Raw genomic sequence first — 12390 nt, 5'->3', positions numbered from 1 at the left:
CTTTGCTCTCGCTTGCTCTGGAAGACATGGGAACCGCTCTGTTGGAAGGTCCGATGTGGTAAAGAACAGAGACCTCCATAAATGAGGAACTGAGGCCTCCATCAGCAAGATGTGAGTGATTGATCTTGCAAATGGATCCTTCAGCCTCAGTCAGTTCTTCAGATGACAGCAGCCTTGGACAACATCTTGATGCAACATCATGAGAGGCCCTTAGCTGAAGGACCACCCAGGGAAGCTACTTCCAGATTCCTGATTCTCAGAAATTGTGTGAGATAATAAATGTTTATTGTTCTAAACTGATAATTTGTTATTCAGCAATCTAGAACTAATATAGTATTTTTTTTCAAACGAATGGTATCTATTTTATTTCAGTTTCCAATTATTCAGTATCCAAATAACATATAAAAATTCTATTTTTTTTTGTTTTTTAAAAATACATGTTTTTAATGATTATTTTAGAGAGAGAGGAAGGGAAAGAGATAGAGAAATAGAAATGCAGATGAGAGAGGAACATCAGTCAGCTGCCTCCTGCACACCCCTAGTGGGGATCAAACTCGCAACCCGGGCATGTGTCTTGACTGGGAATTGAACTGGTGACCTCTTGGTTCATAGGTCAATACTCAACCACTGAGCAACACTGGCTGGGCAGAAATTCTATGTTTTTATATAGACCTTGTGTCCTGTGTCCTTGATAAAATCAGCTCTTTTGCAGATATTTTAGGATTTTCGATATAGGCAATCATGTCATCTGTGACAAAGAGTTTTACCCTTTTCAAATCTGGATGCCTTCGATTTATTCTACTGCCTTATTAAACGAGCAAGGACTTTCAGTATTATGTTGAACAAAATGGTGAGAGCAGATATTCTTGCCTTAGTCTTGATCTTAAGGGGAAAGCATTTAGCCTTTCACTCTAAATATTATGTTAGTTGTTGTTTTTCCACAGATGCTCTGTATTGGGTTGAGGAAGTTTTCTTCTTAAGAAATTTTCCCAATTCCTATCATCAATACTAGACTTATAGTTTTATTATAGCAACAGTTGTTATAGCAAGACCTGTACACATTCACAGAATTACTATATTTAAATTCATATAGAATGATATTTACATGTTTAAATTACACTTTTGAAATCAGAAGATGAAGTACAGGTTGTCTTACAACAAAGAGAAGAAAAATACACAGAACAAAAGTAGGGTTAACAGTAAAAATATCACTATCTGTTCTTTATACAATAGGTGGAAACTTTTTGTCAGAAAGCTACATCTTCTTAATCTGATTGTCCATATCATTAAAATATGGATGGTTCAGTGCCCTTTTGCCAGAAACTTGTTTGGCTGGATCACAAACGAACATTTTTGAAAGCAAATCTGAGGTATTTTCAACCCAGTTTTTGCCATGGGATGCTAGGTTTCCCGGTTTCCACTTGGGAAATGTATTCTTAAAGTCCTGTAAAGATTCCCCTTAAATCCTGAAGAGTTGATTAAATTCTGAATCCCCATGGAAAAGTCGCTTATTAGTTGCGAATTCTGCAAGCATGGTGTCTACACTGCAAAGGTCAGCTGGAGTTGAGCTGTGAGCTGGGCCCAGCAATGCTCCTGGAGGTCGGTGTCAGAGGGCCGCTGCCGCATGTGCATTTCCTCTGATAGGTATTCCAAAAGCTCTGGCAAGGCTCAAGCCAGCCAGTTTAATTATTCCTGTGTTATCAGTAGATTTTGAGGTTTCAAGTCTCTGTGAGATCTCTTCTAGTGACAGAACACAACCCCTTGCACGACTTGGTACAAACAACTCTTAACAAGTGCAGGATCCCTGGACTGACTGGAAGGGATAGAATCCAAGTATTTCTGGAGATCCAAGGTGTTCAGAGATGAGATGTAACCTGGAATCCTTCATAAGCACATAATTTTTCTTTCTTTTTTCAATCCTCACCTGAGGCTACATGTATTGACTTTAGAGACAGGGGATGGGGGAGAGAGAGAGCGAGAGAGAGAGCTAGACAGAGAAACATGGATGTGAGAGAGAACACCAGTTGGTTGCCTTCCATACGTGCCCTGACTGGGAACCCAACCTGAAACCTTCCGCTGTGCAGGACGATGCTCAGCCAACTGAACCACACTGGCCAGGACCATAAGTACCTCTTGAAGACTGACTATATTTGAATGACAAAGTTCTTTTAATAGAGAAATTTCCAGAATTACAGTACTAGGAACTCTTCCTCTTTACTTTCTCATCTGATTTTCTTCATGGCTACCACTTGACCTGTAATTCTGTGTCTACCCTGATATATAACTCTACTGGTACTTTCTCCAATTTTCTCTGTTTGGATATAATATTCCATAGTTATTCAATAGGTATGGTAGATCCCAGCTTATTATTCTGTGATGGTGGGCTGGGGAAGTTGGGGAATGGTGAAGACAACAGTGGCTGCTACCACTCCTGTGTCGCTCTTTCTGAAACTTCCAAGAACCCTGAGAATTTTTATTATGAATAATTTTCTAATAATCTTTCTGAATCTATTGAGATAATTGTATTTTTTCTTTTCTGTTGTGTTAATATGATGAATTACATTGGTTGATATTTGAATGTTAAACCAGCTTTGCATTTCTGAGAAAAGCCACATTTAGTCATCACATATAAATTGTTTTTGAAAATACTCGATGAGTACTTTTCTCTTGTCTATTATTTCAGGCACACCTGCATTTTGTGCATCTGAACGAGGCCAGGAGATGCTGCTTCCCATTGGCTGCTACGTGGGATCACAGTGGCCCCTTGGTGCCTGACACTTGCACAGCTAGGCTTTTGTAACCCTCTGAGATCCTTGGGGAAAGAGAGAGAGAGAGAGAGAGAGAGAGAGAGAGAGAGAGAGACTGATTTGTTGTTCCACTTATTTATACATTCATTGGTTGATTGTTGTATGTGCCCTGATTGGGGATCAAACCCATAACCTTGGCATATCGGGACAATGCTCTAATCAACTGAGCTACCCGGCCAGGGTGGGAATCTGGATAAATTGTTGATAATTTCCTGCTATCTTGAATCAATATATTTGTTCAAATCAAATATTTGTTCAACTTTAATTTGGAGAAGGACCTGAAAACTGGGACAGTGAGTGTAAAAATAGAGGACCGCTGGTAGAAACCTCAAGGTAGGGAGACTATTTAGACACTGGCCACCCTAAAATGATAAATATTCCTTGTTGAAGGCCACATCTCCAGGACCACCTTACAGTATTCCTTCAACTGCACACTCTCCTTTCCAGAGAAGAGTTTTGAAAATACATTTTTTCCTCTGTCTCCTTGAGTTTCCAGTGACACACTAGCTCTCTGGTGACGTTTGAGTACACCTTTCCTGACGTATAGTGCACCGGGCAGCTGCATGCGAGGCCCACCCCTTCCTCTGACTATTTCTTCTGTGTGCCTTGAGCTCAGTAGGAGTTTGGTCAGTATTTGTTAAAAGCTCAGTGTGCCTTTCTTTGGGAATCCAAGAAGATGGATATGAGATATTATGAAAATTTCATTTTACTCAAGAGCAGTAAGACCAGGAGAAACCTCTCTTTGCCTGCCTTGGAAGCTGGCATCAGTATGCACATATTATGACAGGGGATTCTGGAAAGGAAACTTTCAGCGGATGAGATAATAGGAAAGAGTCTGAGTGGCTCCACCGAGTCCCAAACAGCTGCCAACTTCTCAAGGTTAACACGCAAAGAAGGGCTAGACCCTCCTGGCTTTCTCCTGCACCCAGTCAGCTATGGATCCTGGAGTCCTTAAAAATAGCTGGTGAGCAATGCAGTAGAGCAATGCAGCCTCATCTTCTCTCTCTTTTATCCCATTAAAATTTTTTTTCTCTCCCCTATCCCTCTCTAATCTAGACTGGGACAATCAGATGACAAAAGAGTTCTACTTTAAAACAAGTGCACGCAGGTATTTATAGTAAGGAATTGGACTGAATGAGCCAGCTGATAAAAATAGAAGGTCTGACTTAATCCATTCAGGAAGATAGTGGCCCAATGCATTTAGGGATAAAATAAATCAATTCAGATCTGATGTTTAGAAAACATATCCCAGATTGGGATTGTAGACCTCTCATGAGAAATGTAATAGATTTTTCCAAAGTGGCAGCAATAGTGGGGATGGGCTTTATCAGCAAGAAACTTAACTCTTAGCTTGAACATCAGAATATATATTTTTTAATTTTTAGAGAGAGAATAAGGGAGGGGGAGAGAGAGAGAAAAACATAGAAACATTGATGTGAGAGTGAAATATCGATCGGCTGCCTCCTGCATGCCCCCTCCCAGGATGGAACCTGCAACCTGGGAATACGCCCTGACCGGGGATTTTCAGTACGCAGCCAACTGAGCCGCGCCGGCCACGGCACATCACATCTTTTAGAGTCTATTCTAATTTTCCTCAGGAAACTTGGCCTAAACCCTCTACGCTTTGCACTACATAAATGTCAGTAAAGCTTGCTGAGCCCGCGAGGGAGGGTTGGGGCTCTAACTTGTGCTTGAGGACTACTGACTCCCTGTCAGTTTTTATGGTTGATGCTCGTGCAATTTTCCCACACGTGTCAGTTCTTTGAATGAACGGACCAGTGCCCAGCGTTTATTGAGCACTTACTGAGTGCCGTGCGCCATGGTACGCCCTTCTCGTGCTGTTTTATTTAGGCCTCGCTGTAACTCTGGCATGTGGTCTCCATTTGCTGATCTAAAAAATGGGACTCAGCTAGGGTTTTCCAAAGCCGTGTTGCTTCTGCATAGAAGGCTGGAATTTGAGCTCATATCTAGCATTGGGGTGGGCAGCAGCATTGCTGCGATCCTCTGTGCACTTCCGGACCCTCGGGCCGTGTCCGTTTATGATGAGGTTCCTTGACTACTTCTCTCTTAGTAATTTTCCTCCTTTGAGCCCAGCAGCGTAACTGAGCTGTTCAACTTCATGTTTCTTATTATGTTCCATTGTATCGGTTAGGAATGCGTGCAGTCGCAAGGAGAAAACCTCCACCAATGTGGTGGCTTTAACAAACGGCTGCAAGTTCTTTGATACTCCCCCCAGTGAGAGGTGGGGTCTATGTGAGCTCTCCTTGAATCTGGTGTCTGCTTCACCTAACTGAGTCGTGCAGAAGTGACACTGCGTGACTCTAGCATGAGGCTGGGTCATAAATAGCTGTGCAACTTTTACTCCAGTCTCTCAGGATGCTTGCTCTTGGAATGCTGCCACCGAGCTGTGAAAAATCTAGGCCGTACTGAGGGGCCATCTGTGTAGGGACTCTGTTCAGCTGTCCTACTGAGTCCAGTCTGTGGTCATCCCAGTTAAGGCATGAGGCACATGAGTGGAGAAGCCACCTGGAAGTGGGTGTGTCAGGCGCAACTGTTCTCGTTCCTTGGTGTTCAAGTCACTCCCAGCGACCTGGGTCTCCTTGGTGGGGCCTCGGGCATTGCAGAGTAGGGATAAGCCATTCCAGCTGACCCCTGTCTGAATTCCTGACTCACAGAGTCCACAAGCTTAATAAAATGACTTCTTTATGTCACCATGTTTTGAAGTAGCTTGTTCCATAGTAAAAGTAACTGGAGTATCCAACTAGCAGTGAGTCACAGCCGTAGAAGTGTGTGTGTGTGTGTATGTGTGTGTGTGTATTTAATACAGTGAGAGATCTGGAGGTAGGCTGTTGTTGGTCACTGCTCAACATGGCCATCAGGGACCCAGGATCTTTTCATATGTCCGTATTGCCATCCTTAGTATGTTGGCTTTCGCCCCCATGCTTGTTGCTTCAGAGTTTTGGCATAAATGCTGTAGCTCTAGGCATTGGGTCAGCATTCAAGTTGGGAAGAAGAAAGGACAGGCAGAGCCATCTATATGGTTTTATTAGAAAAGCAAAACTTGCCCAGAAATCCCCAGGTCTCCACTTGTGTCTCATCAGCTAGAATTTTGTCACAAAATTTGTAATGAGAACAGAGTCTGGGAAAATGAGTGTTTACCTGGCACATTGCTGTCCTAAATACAACTTGGGCTCCCTTAGCAAGGACACAGGAGAACATGAGCACCGTGTGGGCAAGACCATTGTCTACCACATGCCTCCATTGTTTTGCATGTTTTTTTTCCTGGTTGGCTCAATTAGATGGTAAGTCTTTGAAAACAGAGATAAGGCCGGTTACTTCTTTGTAATGCTTCTTAGCCTCCAATATAGCACCAAAAAGGCCATGTCTGTTTAATATGTTCACTTATTGATGACAGAGAAGGAGAAGGAGAAGGTTTTCCATAACGGAAGTCTTCACATTGTTTTTACTTTGCATGCCCCTTGAAAGAATTGTAAGAGACAGTGTTCCCACCTTGTACATTTTTTTTCTGTTAATACCCAATATTTTTTTTCATTGCTTTTCAGAGAGAGTAGAAGGGAGGGAGGGGGAGAGAGAGAGAAACATCTATGTGAGAAGAGACACATTGACTAGTTGCTTACTGCATGCACCCCGACGGGGTGGGGAGCGAACCCGCAACCAAGGTGTGTGCCTTTGACCAGGAATGGAACTCTAGACTCTTTGGTGCGTAGGCCTACACTCTAACCACTGAGCCACACTGGCCAGGGCCCCCTTGTACATTTTAAAGTTGATACCTGCAATTTTCATTATAACTTTACAAAGTTGCAAAGAATATAATTTTTGGCATATCGTAAATACTAACATTAAAAATAAACCTTTTTACTGCTTTTTAAAAAGTTCCCAATGAAATCTAAATGTGATAGTGATTTGATATGATTACCTTCCGTTTAAAACTACAAAAATAAGCTTTGCTTTAGTAGTCAGAATTTAGCATCATTCCTTTGCTCCTTGAACTTATATTTTTATTTCACATTCCCCACAGAATTTTTCCTAATGTAATATATTTTTATGCTTGAAAGTTTTTTATTGATTTCTGTATCATACTTTTGTGCAACAAAAACATACTTATAAATGGAAATAGCATTTTAAAACATTTACGTGACTAAAAGGGTTTAAGTACTGAAACATTTCTTCTGGATTGAATTATTAAAATTATTATACAACTGAGAAAAACAACCTAAATATATTTTACATTTTGATATATAATTATTAAACACAGAAGTGAAATTCATTGGAAATGCATCTGCTATGAGATGGATGGGATTTAAAAAATTATTTCGTATATCTATGGGTGAATATCACTTATTGCTAGAATGAGACTAAGTTTGGCATCAATTGCAAGCCTATTTTTTGTTTATTAAGACATAAGTGCTGATGGATATTAACTAGACTTATTGTGGTGATCATTTCACAATATATAGAAGTACTGAATCATTACATTGAAATGAAACTAATGTAATGTTATATCTCAATTATACCTCAATTTAAAACAGACACAAGTGCTGAAAACATTGTTCATATAAGTAAATGGAAATGTAAGGATTATTGTTACATTCGAATTGAGTTCAACTATTTGAGCTAAGCCATATATTAAAAATCTCATAGTGATTTATCATAAAAAATGATTTTTAACGCTGTGTTAGCTGACAGCTCAATTAGGTACTCCTTTGGTTATTGGAAACCACCTGACCTGGAAAAGAACTTGTAAACAGTCATTTGAGTTCAGTTGCAAGTGGATTTCTTACCCGCTCATTAGACACACATGCAACCTCAGCATTTCTGTTGATGTTGCTGTTTGGAGCCCTGGAAGTCTGTACTCCAGGACACATCGTATTAAGCTTTGAGAGGAGAGAAAACTGTGTCTTTCTTTGGGTTAAGTGGGAGGAGGAAAGAAAGAAGCTAGGGGAAGAGAGTTTGCCTGCTGCCCCAACTGCAGGCAGATCAGTTTTGGGAGAATCTGAAGGAAAACTGAGGATTCTGAAATCGATCTCATAAATCTATCCATGCCCTCAAGCCAAGTTTGCTTGTACCCACAAGAACATGTGTACCCCAGCTTGGAGACTGCTGATCCAGAGGCTGTTAACTCATGGAGATGTTAACACTCCTGGAGAGGGTGGCTTTGGTTGAGTTTTCCTTCCAGCATTTTGGCTTTCAGGGAACTGCTCTGTGCTAAGGGCCTTGTAGGTACCATCACATCTCACTGAGTCCTGGGACAATCTTAAGAGGGAGGAAATACTATCCTGTTTTGCAAATGAGGGTGCATAGGTTAAGGGAAGTGGCAGCCATCCTGTACCAAAGCCGGGGTTCAAAGCCAGGGTTGTGGGTTTACAGAAGCCGAGCTCTTTAGCTGCTTTGTTAAGACGGTGCCCAGCGTTCGGTGCAGTGAACACAGAGCTTCATCCGAGCTGTTGTTGCCTGCACTGCTGTGGCTTTTATCCTTGCTTTCTTCTTGGGAAGTTTCTCTACAGCATGGTTCTCAAACACAGAGGTCTGGGCCCCACCTCCATGAATTTTTAATTCAGTTGGTCTGGGTGAGGCCCCAAATCTGCAATTCTAACAGATTCCCAGGCTTGGGAACCTCACTTTGAGAACCACGTCTCTTCAGCATGCCCAGTCTGATGGGAAAGAGCCCCACTTCTAATGCATTTAGGGACTGATTTCTTTCCTTTAAGTTTATTTTAGGGCTGACATTTTTACCTGCCTAGAAGTGAGTCTATAAAACTATGTCACATGTATATTTCAACACCTGAAACAACTTTGGAAAAACTTGAGCTGCAGGAATTTTTGCTGGAGACATTTTGAGTGACATTGCCCATGGGCATGGCTGCGTAAGGGGAAACTGTGTTGACATACCTTTATTTATTCCTGTCTACTTTGCACACGAAAGTCCTCTGTGTCTTTGCCAAGTTGTTCCCTCCGTCCAGATGGAACATCCTTTCCTCCCTTCTTCACCCACTGGTTCAATATTCAAGACTCACCTCAGGATAATGTCTTTTTTCTGCAGTTTCCTGCTGAGTGCAGTTCCTCTTCCCTGAACTCCTCTACCCCTGTGCAGCAGTCTGTAGGCATGGTCTTGCTTGCACGGTCTCTCCCACTGGATGATAAATTTGATACTACTTAGTGCTCAGTAAATAATAGTTAGCTAACATTTAATAGCACTTAGTATATACTAGGCATTGGGTAAACACTTTACATATACTATTTCATGAAATCCTTCCAACAGCCCGGCTGGGAGGGCTCAATTGGTTGGGCGTCGTCCTATGCATTGAAAGGTTGCTGGTTCGATTCCTGGTCAGTACACATACCTTGGCATATATCTGGGTTGTGGATTTGAGCCCTACTTGGGGAACGTATGGAAGGCAACCAGTCGATGTTTCTCTCTCACATCAATGCTTCTCTTTCTCCTTCCTCTCTAGGCATGTTCTTGGGTGAGGATTGAAATACAGAATATTTTAAAAATTCCTTACAGCACTCTTATGAGCTAGATATAAAAGAAATTCCTTACAACAATCCTCTGAGGTAGATATTGTTGTCATCCCTATGTTGCCACTGAGGCACATAATTTATATCAAGAAAATGCCAGTCCATTGATTTCTTGATTTGTGTTGTGAGAAATGTCAAGGGGGATGGACAGTCTGAGCAGCACTTTCTCAGGAAGCCAGAGCATAAGCCTCCATTCGAATAGCTGGCACAATAAATTTAGACCAGGGGAACTAGTAACCTGGCTCCAGTCTGAGGTGGCCTCGGATTAAGACAACCCATTGCTCTAACAAGGATGTCTCTGGAGTAACAGGGGAAGCCCTTGGCCACTTTTGCTTCACGGATAAGAGCAGGGACTCTGCAGCTAGACTGCATGCCAAATGCCAGCTCTGCCACTAACTAGCTATGTGACCTTGGGCAAGCTACCCATCTGAATGGGATGTTTGTAATAACGGAACCTGGCTCATAAGCTTGTTGTGATGGCCAAGTTCTTTAGCGTATGTAAGGAATTTAGGAGCGAGCCAAGAGTAGAACAAGAACTGTGGAAATTCTTGCTACTGTGACTATTAGCACTGTATTCTCAGAGGCTTGGCATATAGTAGGTGCTCAATGCATATTTTTGAATGAGTGAGTAAATGAATGAATGATTAGTTTGACTAGAGCTTTGATGTTTACTTGACAGCAATGATTTTCAAAAATTTCTTTTGACAGTGACCAATAATAAAGAAATACACTTAAATTAAGGCTAATACACATGTGTATACACACACGTCTTCCCAGGGCCTAGGGACCACTCTTTCATGAAGCTCCAATTTTCTCAGGGCTGCATGAACCAGAGCTGTGGCCTAAAAGTAACTGTGTCAACGACCTTGTGCCTCTTTGGCAAAGTTTAGACTTTGCTGAGAAAATGCTATCTCTTCTTTAAGGTCTCTTGTTTTTCTTTTAACACTTTGCCTAAGGTTGACTAGTGCCTCTTGTGGGGATGGTCTTGATCTTCCCTGCACCCTCCACCCACCCAGATACAAGGAGCAACCACTCCTTTTCCTGACAGGGCTGATGGCTCTTGGGCCCATTTCGACACTGGGGAGGCTTTGACTGGCATTCAGTCCAGATTCCTGAGTTTTTGGTGGCTGGCAAGGGTGGATGAAGGGTGGCTGCAGCGTAAATGAAGGAGAGGGTGGTGGAGTGTGTCCTGATGTGTGTTTAGAAGTGTATGAGAAAAAAAAAGAAGTGTATGGACTCTAGACAGAGGTGCCCTTTGCAACAGACTGGCCTGAGCTCCATTTGCTGCCCTTTCTCTGGTCACTCTTGGTTTTCTCTGGCAAATGGCAATGACAGAATCCTCGGGAAACTTTCTTAGCCACCAGCTTGGTTCTCGTCAAGGCTTGCATTTAAATGCCACATGTGATACTACTTCAGGTCAAGGAAGAGAAAGGGAAAGGCCAGAGGAACTCTTAATAGTAACATTAATAACCCTTGCTGCTATTTAGTGGGTGTCTCTGGGCTTTGACACTCGTGGTTTCTGCCTCCTGGTTCAAAACGGCAGCTGTGTCTCTGCTCTATAACCTGGTGGTCCACGTGGCCTCTGCTTATCTTTGTTTTTTAAACATTTAAAAAAACATTGATCTGAGAGAGAGGGATGGGGGAGAGAGAGAGAGGGTGAGAAACATCAATGAGAGAGAAACATTGATTGGCTGACTCCTGTATGTACCCTGACTGGGATTGAACCTGCAACCTGGGTATGTGCCCTGCCCGGGAATCATCCCACCACCTTTTGGTGAACAGGACGACACTCCAACCAATTGAGCCACCCAGCCAGAGCTATTTAAGCGTTTTAAAGTCTATTCCATTGTTTCTTCTGAATGCTAATGATAATCTTCTCAAACCATTTAGGGCTCTTGTTTTTTCTGACTTAGGAAGGTGGATACCTCTACCTACATCCCCCATTCCTTTTGTTCCTCTGTTCTCCATCGCTTTTAAAAAAAGTCTTTATTGATTTCAGAGAGAGGAAGGGAGAGGGAGAGAGAGAAACATCAATGACCAGAGAGAGTCATTGATCGGCTGCCTCCTGCATGCCCCCGACTGGCGACTGAGCCCACAACCCCGGCATGTGCCCTGACTGGGAATCGAACCTCCATCTCCTGGATCCTGGTCGATGCTCAACCGCTGAGCCATGGCCAGTCGGGCTGTTCTCCAGCACTTTTAAAAAATGTCAGTGTTAGTGTATTTTCCCCAAAGACTAAGTAATGTGGACGCTTACAATTTGCTGATTTTGTATGTGTTCCATTTTCCAAGTATTCCCTAGCCTATTTGTTGTCGATAGGTACTTTCGCAGACTCTTCATTACTTCCTAATTGTTTACCTGCCTTTCTTGGCCCCTCCCTCTTTCCTTTCCTGCACTTTCTCTATTTAAGCAGTTGGTCATGGATTTTTGGATTTCACAGAGCAAAAGTTAAGAAAAAGGAAAAAGCAGGGTAACTTACAAAGGGTTGCTGGCTTTTTATTTTTTCCGAATAATGACAACTACTGGTGCTACCTCTTCATGTCACACTTTCATTGTTTGTTACATGGTTCTGTAATTTGTTGTTGACATGAATGCCTTTCTATGATCTTGGTATTCTCAGTTCTTTGCCCGGTTCCTGGCACATCATGGCCCTCAATAAATGCTAATTGAATGAGCCATTGAGTAATTTATATAACACACCTGTGCAGTATCAGTGACTATTAGTTTTCACCTGGCACCTTCTCTTATCCCTCCCCAGTCAGTAAAAGCTTTTTGGAAGAGATAGGAAGGTGTAGTAGAGCCATAGAGTAATGGTCACTTTGACCTTGACCTTTCAGTTGGCTAAAGGCTGCATGAGGATCCATGCCACATGCCTGTGACAATTAGCCAGTGTATATGCGAAGCTTGCTTAAGAAAGCTGTGCTGGAAGGGTGCTTATTTATTTGGAGCCCTGTGCCACAGAGTGACATTGGTTCTTTCTCATCTGGAGCATTCTACTCAATCTGGGACATGAGCTGTTAGGAGGACAGGGGATATTGGTTT

At 42.3% G+C, this 12390-nt stretch overlaps 1 pseudogene; it reads right to left on the bottom strand.

Annotated features, from left to right (window-relative positions):
• Positions 1-1255: 1255 nt before the first annotated feature.
• LOC107542960 (cyclin-dependent kinase 1-like) lies at positions 1256-2333 on the bottom strand (annotated as a pseudogene).
• Between the last annotated feature and the right edge of the window lie 10057 nt (positions 2334-12390).

The sequence above is a fragment of the Miniopterus natalensis genome, chromosome 1 (assembly GCF_054644295.1).
Source record: "Miniopterus natalensis isolate mMinNat1 chromosome 1, mMinNat1.hap1, whole genome shotgun sequence".
Taxonomy (NCBI): Eukaryota; Metazoa; Chordata; class Mammalia; order Chiroptera; family Miniopteridae; genus Miniopterus; species Miniopterus natalensis.
Note: the sequence above shows the minus strand (reverse complement) of the source record. Positions and strands in the feature narration are given on the sequence as shown.